The sequence below is a fragment of the Lissotriton helveticus genome, chromosome 6, assembly GCF_964261635.1.
Source record: "Lissotriton helveticus chromosome 6, aLisHel1.1, whole genome shotgun sequence".
NCBI classification, from domain to species: domain Eukaryota; kingdom Metazoa; phylum Chordata; class Amphibia; order Caudata; family Salamandridae; genus Lissotriton; species Lissotriton helveticus.
Window position 1 is genome coordinate 1772591242 of NC_136067.1, and position 20703 is coordinate 1772611944.

Sequence of the window (20703 nt, forward strand, 5' to 3'; positions counted from 1 at the left end):
CATACATGGGCAATCCCAATGACCCCATTGCATCTCAACCTGTGACATCAAGACAAGTGGACACTAGGGACACCCAATTTGGGGCTCACATTGAGGTTCACCCTGCACCCCAGGTGGAGATTAGTCCCTGGGCTTTTTCGCATAGGGGTAACTTTCTAGATCTTCCACTTGAATGTACCGCTTATGTGGTGGTCCTTCTGTATGAGACACCAATTAAACCAAACATTTACGAGGGTTTTTTTACAGCTTAAGATTAAGGTGTCCCACTGGCTGTCCACAAAGATAGGGGAGGACCACATGCAGATAAACCTGGTCGGTCTTGTCAGGATTTAGAGCGAGTGCGCCTGCCTAAAGACTTCAGTTCCCATGAAGCTTAGGCATAGAACTACATTACCCATGAGTCCCGGCGGTTGGGTGATATGCAGGGCGGTACCCGGTGCTCAGGGCTCGTTATTCTGTGTTTGTTGTCGGAACGGCTGTCCTGAGTTCTGGCGTTTTCCCGCTGTTCCTTGCCCGGTCGGAGGATCGTTGGTGTCCTGATCACAGAGGAAGCCGCCTTCTGGTAGAGCGAGCGCTGGATAGCGTGTGTGTGTTTTCTGTTACTTCTGTGCAAATTTTGACTGTCATTACTTGAGAGCCCATTCTGCCTCGCGGTTGCGAGGATTTTCGGAACTTGAAATCTATGTTCGTTTCTGGCGCTTAGCATCAAAGTACTTTGTTTCTTCCTTCGTTGGGTTGTTGTGTCTTCTTGGTGTGGCGGAATGCAGGGGGTGGAGTCACATACCTCCGTATTACCGTCATGAATACATGACGTGTCTTTTGGTCTTCATTTCTTCAGAGGATTACAAATACCAAAGCGGAGGGTAGTAGTGAATCAACTACGCCTTGCCGTATTTGGGTTCTTTCACTTTGAACTTGAGAAACATTGTGTAGCAAAGAAGTATTTGCATATTACGAAGGATTTGATCGTTAGCTCACAGCGCTGATGCTCCTTGTGTTTCCTTATGGATTTTGTTTTCTGGAATGAAAGCGTTTAGTGTTGACTCATCTAACGGATTCTCCTTATTTAGAGCTTCAGCTGCAGAGGGAAGGGGTAGGTTTTTAGCGAGAACACTGCTATTCAGAAGGGAGGGTTCATTTCCATGTGTTAACCCGTTATTATTGTGTTTGTACAGAATACATAGAAAGTCTGAAGACTGAGTAAGAAGGGCTGGCGCAAGTCGTTCTTACAGGTGAATCATGCATTGTGTTGAGTAGCGAGAATGTAATGAGAGTAGGGTTATTGACTTGTATTAATCTTTGTGTGTTCTTTGTTACAGCTTCTGTTCCCTTGCTGCCCCTTCCTTCTTTTCTTTTCTTTTGGGTTTTTTCCCCTTTTGGGGTTTTTTCCCTCACCGTATTGTCTGAACACCCTGTGAATTACATTCGGGGTGTTTGGAAGGTCCGGAGGTGGAGCATTGTTACTGCATGAGGATCCTGCGGAGTGTAAGCTTGACAGAATAACGAGCCCAAGAATTTCACTCTGCCCGGTTCTCGTGTAGTGATAATGGCGTCCATGGAGGATGTATTGCATGCGCTGGTGCTGGTGCAGCAGGAGTTGGCCTCTTCTAAGGCCGAAACCGCTGCATTGAGGGAGAAGGTGGAACGTTTGAGTGGCAATCCTTTTAACGCCTCCGCACCGTCCTCTACCGTACAGGTAACCATGCCCCCTCCAATCCCTCTGGCTAATCCCGAATGGTTCTCAGGTGAACCCCGCAAGGTGCATGTGTTTATGACCCAGGTTCTTATGCACTTCTCATGCAAGCCTTCCTCTTTTCCCACTAACCACTCGAGAGTGGCTTTTATTATCTCGTATTTGGTTGGGGATGCGGCCGATTGGGCAGTGCCTTTGGTGAAACGCGATGATCCCATCCTGTCGGATTGGACCGCATTTAAAGCAGAATTTGAAAGAGTGTTTGACAGAAGGGCTACATCTTTTAGTGCTGATCGAGAGCTTCTGGAGTGGAGGCAAGGGAGAGGAGAATTAGTTACCTACCTTTCTGCATTTAACAGACTGGTGGCTGAAACAGAATGGCCAGAGGAGAAAAGAGTGTCCCTCTTTTATCAAGGATTGAAAGAGGATCTAAAAGATGTAGTGGCGCAGGTTGATCCTCAGCCTACTTCTTTTGTTGACATGGTGAATCTAGTGTTAAGACTGGATAGCCGTCTGGCAGAGAGAGGGAACAACAGAAGAAGATGGGAAAGAGGAACCTACAGTAACGACAAGGGCCCTCGTAGGGTAGCGGGGGGATCGGAATCAGCTCCCGAACCAATGGAAATAGGAGCTCTCAGGGCTCCCTTGTCTAGGGAAGAGAGAGAAGCAAGAAGAGTACAGGGCCTATGCATGTACTGTGGGAAGAAGGGTCATTATGTTAGAGAATGTCCAACAAAACCCAAATCTTCTGGTAACTTCAATAGATTCAGAAAAGTGGCTGTGTCTACAACTGTGCAGGAAGTAGAAGCAAAGGGTGACAACCAAAATAGGTGTGAGGGTGTACAGGAGTGGAAACGTACGTCTCTATCCTCTTATGGTAACGATGAAACTGAGTCACATTTAGTGGTGGTTATGACACTTGAATGTGAGTTAGAGCAATATCAAGTCATGGTAATGTTGGATTCTGGAGCCACAGGCAATTTCATAGATGATGGTCTGGTAACAAGGTTGGCCTTGCCTCGGGTTCCGAGAGAGAATCCGGAAGAAGTCTTAGCGGTGGATGGCAAACCTTTAACTTCAGGTCACATAATCGAAAGAACCAGCGAGTTGGGTCTATCAATAACAATGCAGGGATATGTCCATTCTGAGAACTTGTCTTTGAACATAATAGCTGCACCTCAGTATGAGGTCATTTTGGGCATGCCATGTTTAAGGAAACACAATCCGGTGGTTGATTGGCAGACAAAGTCGTTCCAATTTGTGATGGAGAATTGTCAGGATCACCTAGTGCCGTGTGCGTCCGCTCATGTTGTAGTATTGGCAACCCCGTTTGTAGCGGCAACCGCTGTGGAAACGGATGTGCAACTACCCGTTGAATACTTGTCATATATGGATGTTTTCAGCGAGAAGAAAGCTGAAACCCTACCCCTTCACCGGGAATATGATTGCCGCATCGATCTGGTAGAGGGGGCCACGATACCATCATGCAGAGTGTACGCTTTGTCAGTACCTGAAACCACGCACTTAAAAGAATACCTTGACCATTATGTACGTTTGGGTATCATCCGTGATTTGAGGGCATGTGTGGACTATCGCGTCTTGAATAAAAATACCATAAGGAATCGTTATCCTCTCCCCCTCATTTCAGTCTTGCTCGACCAGGTGAGAGAGGCAAAGATCTACACCCGATTAGATTTACGTGGGGCTTATCACCTGGTCAGGGTGAGAGAGGGGGACGAGTGGAAGACTGCTTTCAAGACGCGATATGGTCTATACGAATATCTGGTCATGCCCTTTGGGCTGTGTAATGCTCCTGCAGCGTTCCAATTCTTCATAAACGATGTGTTAAAGGAGTACGTGGACCAGTTTGTGGTGATGTATATCGACGACATTTTGATATACTCTCGGGACGTCTCATGTCATACAGCCCAGGTGTGCAAGGTGTTGGACAAACTGAGGGAGCATTGTTTATATGTAAAGCTGAGCAAATGCGAGTTTGGTGTACAGGAGGTGGAGTTTTTGGGCGTGAATCTCAGCTCAAGCGGATTGCAAATGTCTGGGAGGAAGGTACAGGCAGTACAGGATTGGCCAGCCCCTAGGAACGTGAGGGAGGTGCAGAGTTTTTTGGGGTTCGCTAATTATTACCGGCGGTTCATTCTGTATTTCTCCCAGACAGCTGTTACAATTACCAAGTTGTTACGAAAGGGAACACCCTTTGTGTGGACAGGGGAGGCGGAGGACGCTTTCCAGACTTTGAAGAGGGCTTTTACCTCAGCACCGGTGTTGGCGCACCCTGTGTTAGAGCATCCCTTTATAGTCGAGGCAGATGCGTCTGATGAAGCCATTGGGGCGATTCTTTCTCAGAGAGATCCACAAAGCGGTCAGCTCCATCCCGTTGCTTACCTGTCAAAGAGGTTGAGTTCGGCTGAAGTCAACTACACAATAGCTGAGAAAGAACTTTTAGCTATAAAAAGAGCTTTTCAAGAGTGGAGGCCGTATTTGTGGGGGGCTTGTCAGGCAGTTACTGTATATACCGATCACCGTAATCTCCAATACATGGCATCTGCGAGGCATCTGACGCAAAGGCAAATGCGTTGGATGCTATTCTTTTCAGAATACAACTTTGTGGTGACCTTCAGACCAGGAATTGAGAACAGGAAGGCAGATGCTCTGTCAAGACAGGAAATATCCACAGAACAGGTTAAAGAGGAACATCACTCTATAATTCCTTCGGCAAAAGTGGTTTGTGTGATAAGAGCTGAAAAGTTTTTGGATGAGGTAAAAGGTTCCAGGTCAATGGGGTCGTGGATCCGTTGGGCTGCGGCAAAGTCTGGCAGGAAGGTGAGACAGGGACTGCCATTTCAAGGGGAGTGTTTGTATCTACCTACAGAGGAGATACGTAAAAAGGCTTTTTTTGGTGCCTTGACGCTCCATCGGCCGGACACCCAGGGGTAACAAAGACCGTGAGCCTGCTTTGAAGATATTTTTGGTGGGAGTCCTTGGTTAGTGACGCTACCCGATGGGTAGGAAGGTGTGAGACTTGTGCTAGAGCAAAAGGAGACACCACTAGAAGGAAAGGTTTGTTGATGCCTATGCCTACACCAGATCGACCCTGGCAAAACATAAGTCTAGACTTTATTACAGGTCTGCCTTTGGATCAGGGTAAAACTGCTGTACTGGTGGTAGTAGACAACTTGACAAAGATGGGGCATTTTATACCCTGTGTAAATTTGCCCACAGCAGGTCAAACAGCCCAGTTACTGGCCTCCCAGGTCATCAGGTTGCATGGCATTCCAAGGGTCATTGTTTCAGACAGGGGGCCTCAGTTCATAGCCCGTTTTTGGAGAATGTGGTGCAAAGCATTGGGTATCGAGTCAGCACTCTCCACCAGTTTCCATCCGCAAACTGATGGGCAAACTGAACGCCTAAATCAGACTTTGAAGAAGTATCTGCGCTGCTACTCCAAGGAAGCTCATGAATCCTGGGTGGAATTGTTATGGATGGCTGAGTTAGCTTAAAACAATTCGTGGCACAGTTCAACGGGAATGTCGCCTTTCAAGGCTAATTACGGCTATGATGCTAATACCTTGCCTATCACCATCCCCACTGACTTGCACACACAGCCATCAGTGAGAGAACGTGTTCAGGCCTTAAGGAAGGTGCATAAGGGAGTACAATCACATCTGTGCAAAGCAAAAGAGGCGTACAAACGCTGGGAGGATAGACACCGCGATCCTGGTCCTCAGTTCAAGATAGGGGACAAGGTATGGCTCTCCACAAAAAACATACGTTTCAAGTTGAGGAGCGTTTTCCATCCCCGTTTCATCGGTCCATATCCCATCGTGAAACGTATCAATCCTGTTGCATACAAACTTAAGTTGCCTAGCTCTTTGAGAATACATCCAGTGTTTCATGTGCACTTGTTGAAGAGAGCCCTCACATCACGCAGATCGGCGCCACCTCCTGTTGCCTGCGATGGAAACTTGGAGTACGAGGTAAAGTCTATTCGTGACTCCCAGATGCGCAGGGGGGTGCTTTGGTATCTGGTCTCATGGAAAGGATACGGCACCGAGGACGATTCCTGGGAGCCGTGGAGGAACGTGCATGCTCCTAGGGCTCTCCGCTCCTTCCATTTGAGACACCCTTCAAAGCCTGGTCCTAGGAGGCGCCTGGGAGGAGGGCGTACTGTCAGGATCTAGAGCGAGTGCGCCTGCCTAAAGACTTCAGTTCCCATGAAGCTTAGGAATAGAACTACATTACCCATGAGTCCCGGCGGTTGGGTGATATGCAGGGCGGTACCCGGTGCTCAGGGCTCGTTATTCTGTGTTTGTTGTTGGAACGGCTGTCCTGAGTTCTGGCGTTTTCCCGCTGTTCCTTGCCCGGTCGGAGGATCGTTGGTGTCCTGATCACAGAGGAAGCCGCCTTCTAGTAATAGGAGCGAGCGCTGGATAGCGCGTGTGTGTTTTCTGTTACTTCTGTGCAAATTTTTACTTTCATTACTTGAGAGCCCATTCTGCCTCGCGGCTGCGAGGATTTTCGGAACTTGAAATCTATGTTCGTTTCTGGCGCTTAGCGTCAAAGTACTTTGTTTCTTCCTTCGTTGGGTTGTTGTGTCTTCTTGGTGTGGCGGAATGCAGGGGGTGGAGTCACATACCTCCGCATTACCGTCATGAATACATGACATGTCTTTTGGTCTTCATTTCTTCAGAGGATTACAAATACCAAAGCGGAGGGTAGAAGTGAATCAACTACGCCTTGCCGTATTTGGGTTCTTTCACTTTGAACTTGAGAAACATTGTGTAGAAAAGAAGTATTTGCATATTACGAAGGATTTGATCGTTAGCTCACAGCGCTGATGCTCCTTGTGTTTCCTTATGGATTTTGTTTTCTGGAATGAAAGCGTTTAGTGTTAACTCATCTAACGGATTCCCCTTATTTAGAGCTTCAGCTGCAGAGAGAAGGGGTAGGTTTTTAGCGAGAACACTGCTATTCAGAAGGGAGGGTTCATTTCCATGTGTTAACCCGTTATTATTGTGTTTGTACAGAATACATAGGAAGTCAGAAGACTGAGTAAGAAGGGCTGGCGCAAGTCGTTCTTACAGGTGAATCATGCATTCTGTTGAGTAGCGAGAATGTAATGAGAGTAGGGTTATTGACTTGTATTAACCTTTGTGTGTTCTTTATTACAGCTTCTGTTCCCTTGCTGCCCCTTCCTTCTTTTCTTTTCTTTTGGGTTTTTTCCCCTTTTGGGGTTTTTTCCCTCACCGTATCATCTGAACACTCTGTGAATTACATTCGGGGTGTTTGGAAGGTCCGGAGGTGGGGCATTGTTACTGCATGAGGATCCTGCGGAGTGTAAGCTTGACAGGTCTGTAGAGCCGGGTGGGTTGGCCAAGGCCCCAAGCTGTCAAAGGGTGATTACATTGTGCGGAACTTCTATAACAGGTGTGCTGTTGCCAGAATTATGGCTTCCTTCAAGGGCATTGAGGGCTCAGGCATTAGATTGCACCCATTGGGGTGTTTGTACAAGCCGGGGAATGGTTCTGCGATAGTTGGCACCCACTACTCCCAGGTGCCTCAGGCTCCTCAAGTTACTCAAAGTAAGTATACTTGGGAGCAGTATGTCAGTTATACTTCCTCTGGCCTAGGGGTGAGCAGTCTCCATCATTCTGGGGATCCCTAAGGCCACCATTGTCTCACTGCGGACCTCTTGGGTAGAAACGTTCCCCTTTTACCTCCTCCAAAAGATTTGAGATCCTTGAGTAGGTAGATCAACTGCCCAGTATTGAACTCTGGGTTGAGATGAGACCAGCTGAAGGAGAGGTGGGGGGTTACTTAGAGCCTCACATTAGTGATCAGCTAGGGTTCCTTTTATTGAACATAGCCAGGTTAGAAACTGAGTGTAAGGATCCAAACTGGCTAGACATTATTACATCTTTTTACTTTCTTGCATTTCAAGAAACTTGGACCCTTAAAACCACCCCTTCTTTAGACAACTTTGCCCATTTTTTTCAGGCCATCGATACCTTCCTCTTCTGGGCGAGACAAGGCTGGGTTGTGTTTTTATCTCCCTAGCATTAAATTGTGCAGCTACTGAGGTGGAAGCAAACTGGAAGGGTGGTTTCACTCAATTTTTTAAATAATTCTCTGATGTGAATTGTGAATGCCTACAACCCTAATGGCTACTCTTCCCAATCTGATGCCATTTGTAAGACAAGCTCTGTTATAGAGAAATTTAAGAACTCCTTAATTTTCAGTAGAGCTGACACAGCCAAGACTTTCATATCCATCCTTGCCTAGGACGCTACTTGGTTTTCAGGACCTCATGGTAGAAGACGAGTCCCCACTCCCCCACTTTGAACACTCTCCTCAAGGGGTGTAGTTGAACTTTCTCATACACTCACATAATTTGGTTATACCTAGTATTCAAGTAGCTCCCACCTATGTAGGTAGAGGGGCAGAATCAGTTGTAGGCCACAACATGATTTCTTTGTCACTCTCTAGTGACTTGGTGGGTTACCAGACTGAATGGACAGGGTGAAGTGATCATAATCCGTTGGGGTTAGTAATAAAATATCAGAGTCAGTGCCCTCCATCATCAACCCCCAGCCTGCAATATTTGACCCACTCGGATCAGGGTAGATGCTTGAGGTGGTCCAAAATTATCCCAGAGGAATCTTGTGGGATTCTGTTCAGGCAGTTAAGCTAAGAGGTGGATGTGGGCTCAACCCTGACCTATTGTCCTAAGGACCCTTTAACCGCCTTCTCTGCACTTTGTGCTGGGGTAAGGCTTGCCCTTACTGCCCCCAATAAAAGCTCTTTTGTTTCTAGTAGACCTCTGTGGTTTAACAAGCTATGTTCCAAAGCCCATTGTGCCTTTAAAAAAGTCTTTATACGCTGTCCGAGAAACAGGAAGGAGATCTAGAGCTTAAGACCCTTTTGTAAGAAGGTGCTGAAGGAGAGAAAAGAATCCCTTAAGGACAATATTTGAGATCAGGTAGTTTATGCTAGTGAATAGAGTTTTAAAGCATCCTTTTGTGGCTGAGGATACTGTTTCCAATCTTCTTACTGTAATACCAGAAAATAAGTGGTATGACCACTTCTCCAAAATGTATTCTTTCGAAGATAGGGTGGAGTTAGTGACCCCAAACACTGATATGAAGGCTATTAGCTGCTCTTGCAAACACAAGGAGATGATGGACGGAGCGCTAAAGCTTTTCAGACACTCAACCCCAGTCACAGATCTGAGTGAATCCATCATCTTTCTTTAGCTCACTTCGCCACCCCAGTTCAGACACAGCTATAAGAAAATCAGTCTTGACCCTGGGTGAATGTTTGCATTGTTCAGCATTCCGTCCATCAATTGTTTCTTTTGAATATGTCGCCCTAAGTGGAAAGGGTATGCCCAGACGTGGGTCCTGTGCTCACTACACCACTGGATTCAAGCTAGCCTGGCTGATGAAGGGTGATGCCCTGAAACCGGTCCCAGGATGCTTGTTTCCGGTCTAGGGAGGACCTGGCTTGGCAGTTCGGGCTGGACTGTTCCCATAGGGAACAGGGTCAATAATGATTTGCATATGGTTGGGTCCAAACTGGCGTCAAAGAATCAATCATGGCATTTGTAAAGCGCACTACATACCCGGGAGGGTCTCAAGGCACTAGGGGTGGGGGGGGGGGGGGGTGTAAGCTGCTACTGATCAAAGAGCCAGGTCTTGGGATGTCTTCTGAAGGTCAGAAGGTCTTTGGTCTGCCCTAGGCGGATGTGGAGGGTGTTCCATGTCTTGGCGGCGAGGTGGGAGAATGAACTGCCGCCGGTGGTCACTCTTCAGATGCGGGGGACGGTGATGAAGGCGCGGTCTGCGGAGGGAAGCTGGCGGCTGGGGGTGTATAGGCTGAGTCTGCTGTTGAGGTATGCTGGTCCAGTGTTGTGGAGTGCCTTGTGTGCGTGGGTGAGGCATTTGAAGGTTATCCTCTTGTTGACAGGGAGCCAGTGCAGGTCTCTTAGGTGGGGTGTGATGTGGCTACGGCGGGAGATGACGAGGATCAGACGTGCAGAGGTGTTCTGGATGTGTTGGAGCCGATTCAGGAGTTTGGCCGAGGCTCCTGTGCAGAGGGCGTTTCCGTCGTCCAGTCTGCTGCTGACGAGGGCCTGGGTGACCGTCCTTCTTGTTTCGGTGGCGATCCACTTGAAGATCCTGCGAAGCATGCGGAGGGTGTTGAAGCAGAAGGAGGAGACGGCGTTGAGCTGCTTCGTCATGGATAGGGTAGAGTCGAGGATGACCCCTAGGTTGTGTGCGTGGTCGGTGTTGGGGGTGTTCCTACTGCAGTCGGCCACCAGGAGTCAGTCCCAGGCCGAGGGGGTGGATCCGAAGATGAGAACCTCCGTCTTGTCTGAGTTCAGCTTCAGTCGGCTGTTCCTCATCCAGTCGACGACGACCTTCATTCCTTCGTGGAGGTTGGTTTTGGCGGTGTGGGGGTCCTTGGTGAGGGAGAGGATCAGCTGATGTCATCGGTGGCGGCAATAAGGGCAGTTTCGGTGCTGTGGTTGCTGCGGAACCCGGACTGGGACAGGTCCAGGATGCTGTTCTCCTCGAGGAAGCTGGTCAGTTGTTTGTTGACGGCCTTTTCGATGACCTTCGCCGGGAACGGGTGTAGGGAGATGGGTTGGAAGTTCTTGAGCTCCTTGGGGTGTGCCTTAGGTTTGAGTAAGGTGTTGATCTCTGCGTGCTTCCAGCTCTCCGGGAAGGTCGCAGTTTCGAAGGAGATGTTAATGGTTTTCCAGAGATGGGGTGCGATGGTGCTGCTGGCTTTGTTGAAGATGTGGTGTGCGCAGGGGTCTGCCGGGGATCCGGAGTGGATGGTGTTCATGATCTTGATGGTGTCGTCGTCGTTGATGTTGGTCCAGGAAAGCAGACGGTTGGTGCGGGTGGTGGTCATTGGGAGTGGGAGTCTCAGTGGTTGCCCAGGTGGTCATGGCATTAAAGCTGTCATGGATGTCTGCGATCTTGCAATGGAAGAAGGTGGCCAGTGAGTCGCACAGGTCTTGTGCAAGTGGGATGTCGTTGGTGTTGGAGCTGGGGTTGGAGAGTTCCTTCACGATGTTGAAGAGCTCTTTGCTGTTGTGTGCGTTGTTGTCCAGGCGGTCTTTGAAGGAAGCCCTTTTGGCGGATCTAATGAGGTGGTGGTGTCTGCGGGTGGCGTTCTTGTGGGCTATGTATCTTTCTGGTGTACGTTTGCGGATCCAGTTCTTTTCCAGCTTTCGGCAGGTTTGCTTGGAAGCCTGGAGGTCTTCAGTGAACCAGCTGGCTTTCTTGCAGGTGTGGCTCTTGGAGGGCTTCTTGATCAGGGCGAGGGTGTTGGCGCAGTCGTTGATCCATTGACTGAGGTTGCGAGCGGTAGCATCGGAGTCGGTCGGGTCTGCGGGTGGGCTCCGGGCGAGGGAGGTGGGAAGCTGGTCTTCGGTGACTTTGCTCTATGAAAGTGATGGGACCCCCTCTAATATACTAATCTACAGGTCAGGGAGAAGAGGGGAAAAAAATATAACAACCACTATAAACTAAGTTCCCACGTGACCACTCTATTTGTTTGAGGGTTGTAGCCTCTTAAATTCAAACATGGGCATAATAAAAACACAAATTTACATGTCTCCTATTTTCATTCTCTTTATTTATTGGTTGTGATGCCTCTCCCGAACATCAGGGTGGCAGGACTTTCACCTATTGTTGAATGAGGAGTCTACCGGTAAGGTCAAGGAGCAGCACGGAGAGAAGACTTCAAACCAAGCTTCTTCAATGTATCGCGCTCGACAGTCTTTTTGAAGTGTGCTCATAAAGTGTTCGACAACGCAGTTTGCAAATGGCCAAAGAGGTGTACTTTTCTGATGGTTCACATTGAGATCATTAGTAAAATCTCTGAATTATTGACTGTTGAAAGTGTGGGCCATTGTCAAACTTTAGAATTGAAGGAACACTGCATGTTGCAAAAATGCCATTTAATCTCTCAATTACTTTTTCTTGAGGGGTCAATGAGAGATCTTCTACTAGTGGAGAATGAGAGTATTCCTCTATGACCACCATGTGCATTGATAAGAGGACCAAAGAAATCAACAGCAATTCTCTCTTTACATGCTTTGGTAAATCAGACATAGTCATGGCATGTTGAGTGGTTTTGAGAGATAAGCAATGGCACAAAAGACAGGCCTTCAACTCTCTCATCGAGATAAGGAAACCAAACTCAATCTCAGGGAGCTTGTTCATTGGCAACAATTCCACAATGTGCCACTTCAGTTACTTGTGGTTATAAACTCTCCAATATGGCAGTTCTTGAACCGCGTAAGACAATACCTTCTTGAGTAATGGGCTGTTCATCTTTCACATTTTTTAACTTTTTGATATTCGTCATCACATGTGAGAAGTCAAATGTGGTTCTATGACTAAACAACTAACACTTAAACAACGAATGCCTGAACCACGAAGTCTAAAGCACTACCAAAGCCAAACCACTGTGTTCTGTACAACGAATGCCTAAACTACGAAAATTAATCATTTTTCATATTACCTGAATTTACCACTACGTTTTAAAAATCGCATGTTTGATTCATGGATAACAAACAATTTTATTTCAATAATCTTTAAATGTTCAATCTAATAATCGTTTTTTTACATGTGCCGTTCGAGCATGCTTGCTCCCACCAAGTGATTGTTCTAAAGGTCAGCCAGCGATTCCAAGCATACGACAAACTTCTCCCTCATAGAGAGCAATAACGATTATTAGTCATGTGGCCAAGAGACTCGCAACCAGTTATGTTATGTCAGGAGCGTTTATAAACTTGTTTAAGACTTTAAACATCAGATCCAGCAGACGCCATATAATAATAGTTAATTAAGAAACAGTTGTTAACTCCTAATTGAACTTCGGTGGGTAAATGTATTGTTAGGAGCAACAGAAAACATGTTTTGTTTTGATCAACCAGTTTAAAAAAATATTTGTATAACTCCAACGGCCATTCCACAAAAAGGTCTCTTAGAATTTTTTTATTTTTTTTAAATCGATTGCAGAACAGATTTTTTAAAATAAAAATAATTCACTTAAATTAAACAGAAAAAACGCACATCCACCGTTTTGTAACTATTTCAACTTTTACAAGCAGAAATAAGTCGCATTGTGCACTGTTCTTAAGCACATCACTGTAAAACAAATCAACACTGCCATCTACTGGCCTAACAAGCCAAATTAAAACAAACGAATATTTCTATTTTAATAAATCAACATCCTGTTCCAAATTATTGTATTACAATTGCACTTGCATTTAAGATTATTCATTTACATTTTGACACTTTCCTCGGATTTAGTAAGTCGTGGTTCAGGTGGTCGTTGTTAGTGTACAGTAGTGGTTAATGAGTTTGTGGTTCTGGTAAAGGTCGTGGTTAAGGATTCGTTGTTTAATACACTCGTTGTTAAGGATTCGTTGTTCAGGCTGTTTCCCGTCGAATGTGCTATTTGCAGGATTGATGTTCAATGATGTCCTTTAGCATCAACATGTCACTATCGTTGCTTGTTGCAGCAATGATTTGTTCTAATGAAACAGTGGCCGGTGTATTGGACCTTATGATAAAGTTATGGTAGACTTTGGCCGCTTTGGAATTGTTGTCAGGGCACTGTAACCCTAACTGTGCAAAGTAGCCAGCAGGGTTTTGACCTTTCCCTATTTAGTGTACAATAGTGTAGTCATATTCCTGCAGTCGCAAACCCCAACTTTCAATTCTAGGAGGCATCTTGGCTTTTGGGTTGCCAAAGATGTTAAGCAATACTTGATGATCCATTACAAGAGTGAAAGGTTTTCCATATAGGAATACATGGAAATGTTCACAAGCCCACACCTCTGCTAAACACTTTGTCTCAGGTTGTGAATAGGCACTTTCAATTTGTGACAAACTTCTGGTTGCATATGCCACAATATGCCTTCTAGCATTTGGGTGTCTGCTGTCTTGGGCAAGGATCGCACCCAAGCTAATTGGGCTTGAACCAACATCAACCTCTGCATGGAGCTTCGGGTCAAAGAAAGCCATTTCAATGGCATTCTCAATTGCATGCTTGATTTTCTAAAAACCTTTGTCACATTCGTGTGACCAGTAGAATGAAACTTTTTTTTTGTTAAGTTTCTTAAGGAAGCACTTACTGTGGGAAACTCAACTATGTTTCTGGAACAGTAACTGCCGGTGCCAAGGAATGAACGTAACACGATAACCTCTTGTGGAGGATTAGTAGCTGACAAAGCTTGTACTTAAGCTGGATCCAGCGTTATGCCCCCGTCGGAAAAGATATGACCACAAAATTTGAGTTTTGTTTTGTGGAACTCACATTTCTCAGCATTCAAAGTTAAACCTGCACCAGCAAGTAAATGACACATTTGTGTAAGAGCTTTATCATGTTTTTGTGTATCTCCGAAAACGAATATGTCATCATTGTAATTGAAGACATTCATGACAGGTTGTATGATACATCGAATGACATCTTGAAAAAGTTTGGCAGCTGATGACACACCAAAATTTAATCATTTATAACTGAACAAGCCAATATGGGTGGAAAAGAGGGTAATGTACCTGCAATTTTCTTCGAGTTCCAACTGATGATGCCCTTTGTTAAGATCAAGGCTAGAGAAGACCTTGGCACCATTTAGCCGAGTAATCATGTTGCCAATGCAAGGACTGGGATGTCATGCTCTTTCAATTGCCCTGTTGACTTTTATGCATATCAACACTGATGCATACAGCTCCTTCACTGTCCTTTTTGGGCACTACCACTATGGGTGAAACCCATGGAGTTGGACCAGTAGATTACTCAATGGTATAAAACTTTAGTAAGGTTTCAAGCTCTTTCTCAACAGCTTATTGTAGATGAAATACAATTCATCTGTGTCTTTGAGCAACAGGACAAATGTTCTCATTGATCTGCATTTGCACTTTCTTGGTCTTAAGTTTTCCAAACCCATAAAAAAACGACGGGAACTGACTTACTATTTTGTGATGCGCATTCATGTTATAGATCACAGATATCAGTTCCATTTCAGCAGCAGTATTGAAACTGAGTAAACGGCTATATGACGCAGTACCTTGCAGTACATGAATGGGTTGTTGTACTTTTGTCCTTTTGTATTTCATGGTTGCTATGACTGCACCTTGACTCTTTAATGGTGTCGATGCAGCCCATTTATACACTTTTGTCTTTGATGGGGTGATACAGGGCAATGGAGACAGTTCATAGTATTTCTCCTAATGCATAATGTTTATCAACGCACCACTGTGTATAATAAAAGACATGGAGCAGGAACTTTATTCACCACACCCAAACATTTACATCATAGTTCTACGGAGGTCATTAGGAACCAAAAGGTACTGTCATCGCTAACTCACAAGACACTACACAAACAAGGTGGGTCAAGCACCTAGAAGTGCCTTCCTCTCTTTCTTTGTGGTGCTGAGGTTTAAATCTTAGGCTATTCCCAGCCAGAAGTGTTAGGGGAAGTAGTATTTAACAAGAATATTGCAACCCAATTTAAGGGATGCACAAATCAACAAAGATAATTCAATCGTGTGACAAATTACCAAACCTTTACAAAAGGTTGTCAATACCAATTAGTAAAAGGTTGTTACCCATAAACTACACAAGGTTTGCCTGTGTTGAATAAATGAATAACCACCTGAACGTTACAACGTAGATAACTAGAGAGGAACATCAAGGGGCAGATTTAGTATGATTTTGCACCAGGGTTGCATCCGTTTTGTGGTGCAGCCCCGAAGCAAAATAGTTTTTGGCATTTGTGAAGCCACACAAAGCCACTTTGTGTGTTTTAGTAAATGCTAAGCAGCACATAGTGCTGCCTTGCATTACTCTGCATCTGGTAGGTGTTAAATGGGTGGAGCATGGGCATTCCCATGCCTCCATCTATGCACTTCGATGCAAACTCAGATTTATAAAGACGCGTAAATCTGGTTTTGCACCAAAATGGTGCACTTCCCCAACAGAGGCGTAACAAGGAGAAATATCTTCATTTCTTTTTGTTACTTCCTTTTTCAATGTATGCTGCATTCTGCAGCGCGCATAACAAGAGGAATACGTCTCCAAGGATTGATTTTGTGCAGGAGTGTATCCCTTCCTGCACAAAGATTGTAATGCAGGCAATCTTGCACCATGGTGCAAGTTGCCAGCTTTGGCACTAGGCAGCACACTGCGCCCGCGATAGACGAGAGTAGAAGTGCACCATACCTTTGTTGGTATGGCACATTCATGCTCCCTCCCTTTCACACAACGCAGTGCAGCTTGACTTGCTGCACTGCGTTGCATGAATTCTTAATACAGATGCCCCCATTAACTATTGTAATAAACATTTCAATATGTCAAAAGGGAAAAACTCATTTCTTCCCTTTGACATTTCAAAACTGCTGAGATGTCGGAGTGGTCCAACAAGATCAAGAGACAGGTGCCATCTTAATGTGGTCATGAGGGAATCATCTACAATTTGTAAGGGACCTTACAATGCTGCAGCATTGTCTAATTCCAGATTGGTAGCTGTGACACTGATGTGATCTAGGAGATGAATGTGTACTGTTTTTTCCACAATCATACCTATGAAGACTAGATGAGTCATGGGCAAGTAGTTGAAGTAGTTAACAAGGCTTGGTGTGGGTTTCTTTCAGGGTTGGACGCTATGGCGCTTCTGGAAGGATGCCTTAATTGAAAAAGGCAATGACCATGGTGAAAAGGGGTGTTAGAGATTCTCTGGTGTGGGCTTCGATTAAGGACTAGCATGAGGCATCCTCTTCTTAGGCAAGATCAGCTGACATCATGGCTTTGAAGGATTACATGTGACGGATGCTAACCTAAATGCATCAGTAAAGGGAGAAACAGACTTGGTGTTGTTGATGTGCTGTCAGGTCGTCTGTATTTTTCACTGAAAAAGAGGTTGATCGTATTGCACTTGGAGTGTGGGACAGAATGGTCAGGCAGAGTGCTTGATGCAAAGCTCGATTGTCCTGAAGAACATTTTGTTTCTACTGCCAACTTTATTGAAGGATTGTTATAGTAGTTGGCTTTGGTTGATGTGACCAGGTGCTGCGCAGAGGAACAACCATTGCGAACAACCATTGCATGAGGTCATCAGCGCTTTTGTTTTTCTTCCACTTTCTTTCCTGTCTGCGCAATTAAGTCTTTGTTGTCTGCAAGGTCTTTCTAGTGTCAGGATGACGAAGGGTCTGGCTTCCAATAGCTTGTTTTAGTTGGACTGAGGATATTCACATAATTTTCCAGACGGAGATTGTGATGATTTAGAAGGGTGTTGACCTTAGCCATGGAAGTGCAGGGTGAGAGAGGAGTTTGTGCTTTAGGTCGTTGATTTAGTCTTTGCAGATGCGGAGGTTTTTTTTGCGAGGTTAATCTCTCTGTTTCAGTTAGACAGTGAGCAGGTTTCATGAGCATGGCAAAGAGGTCAGTCCAGTCGACATGTATGGGGGGTTACTTCGGATGGTTAATGATAGGGAAAATAATAGGTTAGAGATGTGGCTTTAGAATCTGTTTGTTACAAGACATACTGGCACATGCTGAGTCTGTACTGAGTCTCAAGAGTGGTTAGCGTTTTTTGGGATGCTGAAGTCACTTAGGGGTGTAGTGTAGGTTAGATTAGATTCGGAGGTTTACAAAATGGCCTATGGAGACTTTGTTATGGCCTGAAAGCATTTTGATGAGGTGGACTAAGTTGCAGAGAACGGGAAGTAGCTTGTGAAGAGCACCACAGAGTTGTGTTGCTTGACTACCTACGACGCAAGACCAGGAAAACTTATAGTAACCGAAGATGTCCTACCTTCTTATATAGGCAGTCTTTGTGCTGGATGCTGTAGCCACATAAATGATCTCACCCACTCTGTCCTATCAAAAAGTAAGTACCTCTTCTCTAAGAGTACAAAGGCTAGCCTCTCTGAGAAATTTCCAAGAATAGCTTCCCATCCTCTAATGGTTCTCCAGACAGGACTGTTTCATACAGTTCCCCAAGACTAAATAATGCATTTCTATTCAAGCCTTCACAAACTTCACTTTGTTTTATAAAATTAAGCCCAACTGAAAGAAACTTTAAGAAACACTAGGGAAAAATGTCATTATTTGCCTCCTTCATATCTGAAGGAGGCCACTACAATTGAAGAAGACCGTCACACAAATCTCTACACACATGCTCAAAAGCACATTATAATCATAATGAAAACAATAGATGCAATGCCCTGATTACTTTCACAGTTAAACAGGGTAGTGCTGGGAGGTTGCCAGAGATCTGAATACAAAATGGAATTGCTCTAGTGCGTCTGTGGAAATGAGGGGTAGAAAATCGAACAGTTTACTGTTTAATCTGGCTTGTATAAGAACTTCAGACCATCTTACGCACAGCATCACTGGAGCAGATGCACAGCTGGTGAAAAAATTAACCAAATGGGAGTGGTCTATGAACCAAACGAGGAAGACACAACAGGCAGCATTGAAAGCGGGCGTAGAAACCCATGTCTAGGGCAGCAAACTGGATTCCCCTAGCATCAGAGAAGAGGAAGAGAGAACAACAGCACCCTCTCATGCGAGTCAGCAGCTGAGAGGGCATCCAAGAGCTTGCCTGGCTAGATGGAGGACACGCAGCATAGAAGAGCCAGGCCTTGCGACACCGGTGTTGCCCCCTAACTATGATAAGTGCTGGCGGGGGAGGCTTTGAGCCTCATGTCTTCAGAACAGAGGACATTGTCCCGACATGACTATTGGTTAGTCAAGAAAGATGTTAACAGGTGGGTGAAGAAGGTTAGACTCCTATCACATCATTCATCAGTGGCGTTGAGTTTTGTCATTCCCTGTGGGACACAGCTGGCCATTCAGTTTGGACCGGCTCTGTCCTTGTGGACAGAGCCGGTCATTCTTGTGGCATTACATCAAAACTTGTTCACAGATGCAGTATTCAGAGAGGAAATAAAAGAGAAAACTACAGAATGTTTCCAAAATATTGATGGAACGGTAGAGGACAAGAGCACTGAGGGTGGGAGGCATTTAAGGCAGTTATCGGACCGATGTACATGTCTAAACAAAATGGGATATTAAAAACTCTAAGAGTCCATATGCATAAGTTTGAAAAATACATATACTTGCTTGCAGTAGCAAATGGCAAATCTGAGGGATGCTGGATAGATCGATATTAAACAGAAAATATTATAATACAATGAAGTAGCAGACAGGGAGATAAAAGACCTCCCAGAAAATGCCCTGGCACGCAGACACAGAGACGGTGAGGGGCCAGGGAAATTTCATGGCAGACATACTTAGAAACAAGTGGGCAGCAGGGGATATAGCTGCAAAATAGGCAGGAAACTGTTGCATTCAACACCAAACAGAAGAAATTGTCCAGGTATTTAAATTCTCATATGCAGGTATCTATGTCTCGCAGACCCAGGCAAGGGTAGATCAGATTCATGAGTATTTAGAGGACATAACAATGGAATGGCTGGGAAGGGTCACTAGGAATTCCTCGTGTAAGCCATCACAGTAGAAGAGATTGCAAAGCTCATGGCTCAGTTAGCCTGCCAAATTAATTTTATGCGTATGCCACCATCATCGCGCCACATTTGTTCGCAGTGTGTAGTGAGGCTTGGGGAAAAAGGGGAGCTCCCTCAAACCATGAGAGAAGCCTTTATAAGTTCCATTGCCAAACCAGACAAGCAACAGCAATATTTTCATTCATATATGACACTCTCTGTAATTAATGTTGATGTGAAAATTCTAACTAAAATACTAGCCAATAGGCTGTGGCCCATGATTACAGACTTAGTGATGCCAGATCAATCATGTTTCATCCACACCCGTTCAACTGCACACAACCTAATCACTATATTTGCTTTTATTGCACCACCCAAACCAAGACTTGGAGGTTGTGGCAGTGCTTGTAGATGCCGCCAAAGCTTTTGACTCCCTGAGAGGGGTTATTCTTTCAAGTTCTACGCGAATAGGGATGTCCAATTTATTCATGCAACGCATATAGCTGATGTATAGCAAACCCAGTAAATGGGTGTGTATCGATGACATGGTTTCAGATCCAATAGTGAGGCACACAACAGGGAAGCCCTCTATTTCTGTTAGTATTTGGCTTGCCATTGGAGCCATTAGTATGTCGGCTACGACAGCATTATTCTGATAAAGCAATCAGCTTCGTAGAGAGAAAACTGATCATCTCCCTCTATGCTGATGATATGGTAATTTATATGAAACACGCTGGTGAGAATGTATATCCTATTATTAAGAAAAACGTGAAATTCAGATTTCTCTCTGAACTCCATTGCAGCCTGCTTGGAGAACATGCCCAGGGCCCCATTCCCTGGCTGAGTGTCAAACCACGACACTCCGACCAATTACAACGCTGCATTGCAGTGTTTTGATTGGTCAGGGAGCCTAGCTGTGTTTCCTTGTCCTGGAGTCCGACGTAGGTGAACTGGAGCAGAGACACAGAACCCAGCGGCAAGGTAAGTGTTTCTTTTTTCAAAACTTTTTTTACATTGCGCCCCAGCGCCTGGCGCACCACCCGCGATCCATGCCAGCCGCCACTGCTGCCTAGTGAACTAAAACCTTAAGTTGCAAAAGAGTCGATGGCTACATAAATAAATTGTGCAGTTCTGCAGCATGCCAGGGAACTTTAGATAATGCACAGGGTAACAAGATACTTGTGTACACTGTTAAATGTGCTATTATCGATGGTATTAGTTTTTGATTTCTTATTTTGATTGTATTTTTTATAATCAATAAAAATTAACAAAGGGTAATGCTATGAACAACAAAGGCTACTAGGGAAAAATTTTCCTTAATTGCATAACATCTCTACTTGGGACTATTTCAAAGCCAAATTGTACACTACTGACTCAAAGCTATGAGGCCTTTCCATCCAACATACCACTTAATAATGCTAGACACAAATGTAAGATGTCTGCTCTGTGCAAATACCA

The 20703-nt window shown here is 45.1% G+C and overlaps 1 protein-coding gene across 1 annotated transcript in view; it reads right to left on the reverse strand.

The window, feature by feature from the left end:
- Positions 1 to 20703, reverse strand: part of RHOQ (ras homolog family member Q) — a 203515-nt gene that overhangs the window by 45485 nt on the left and 137327 nt on the right. The gene's annotated exons all lie outside the window — the stretch shown is intronic.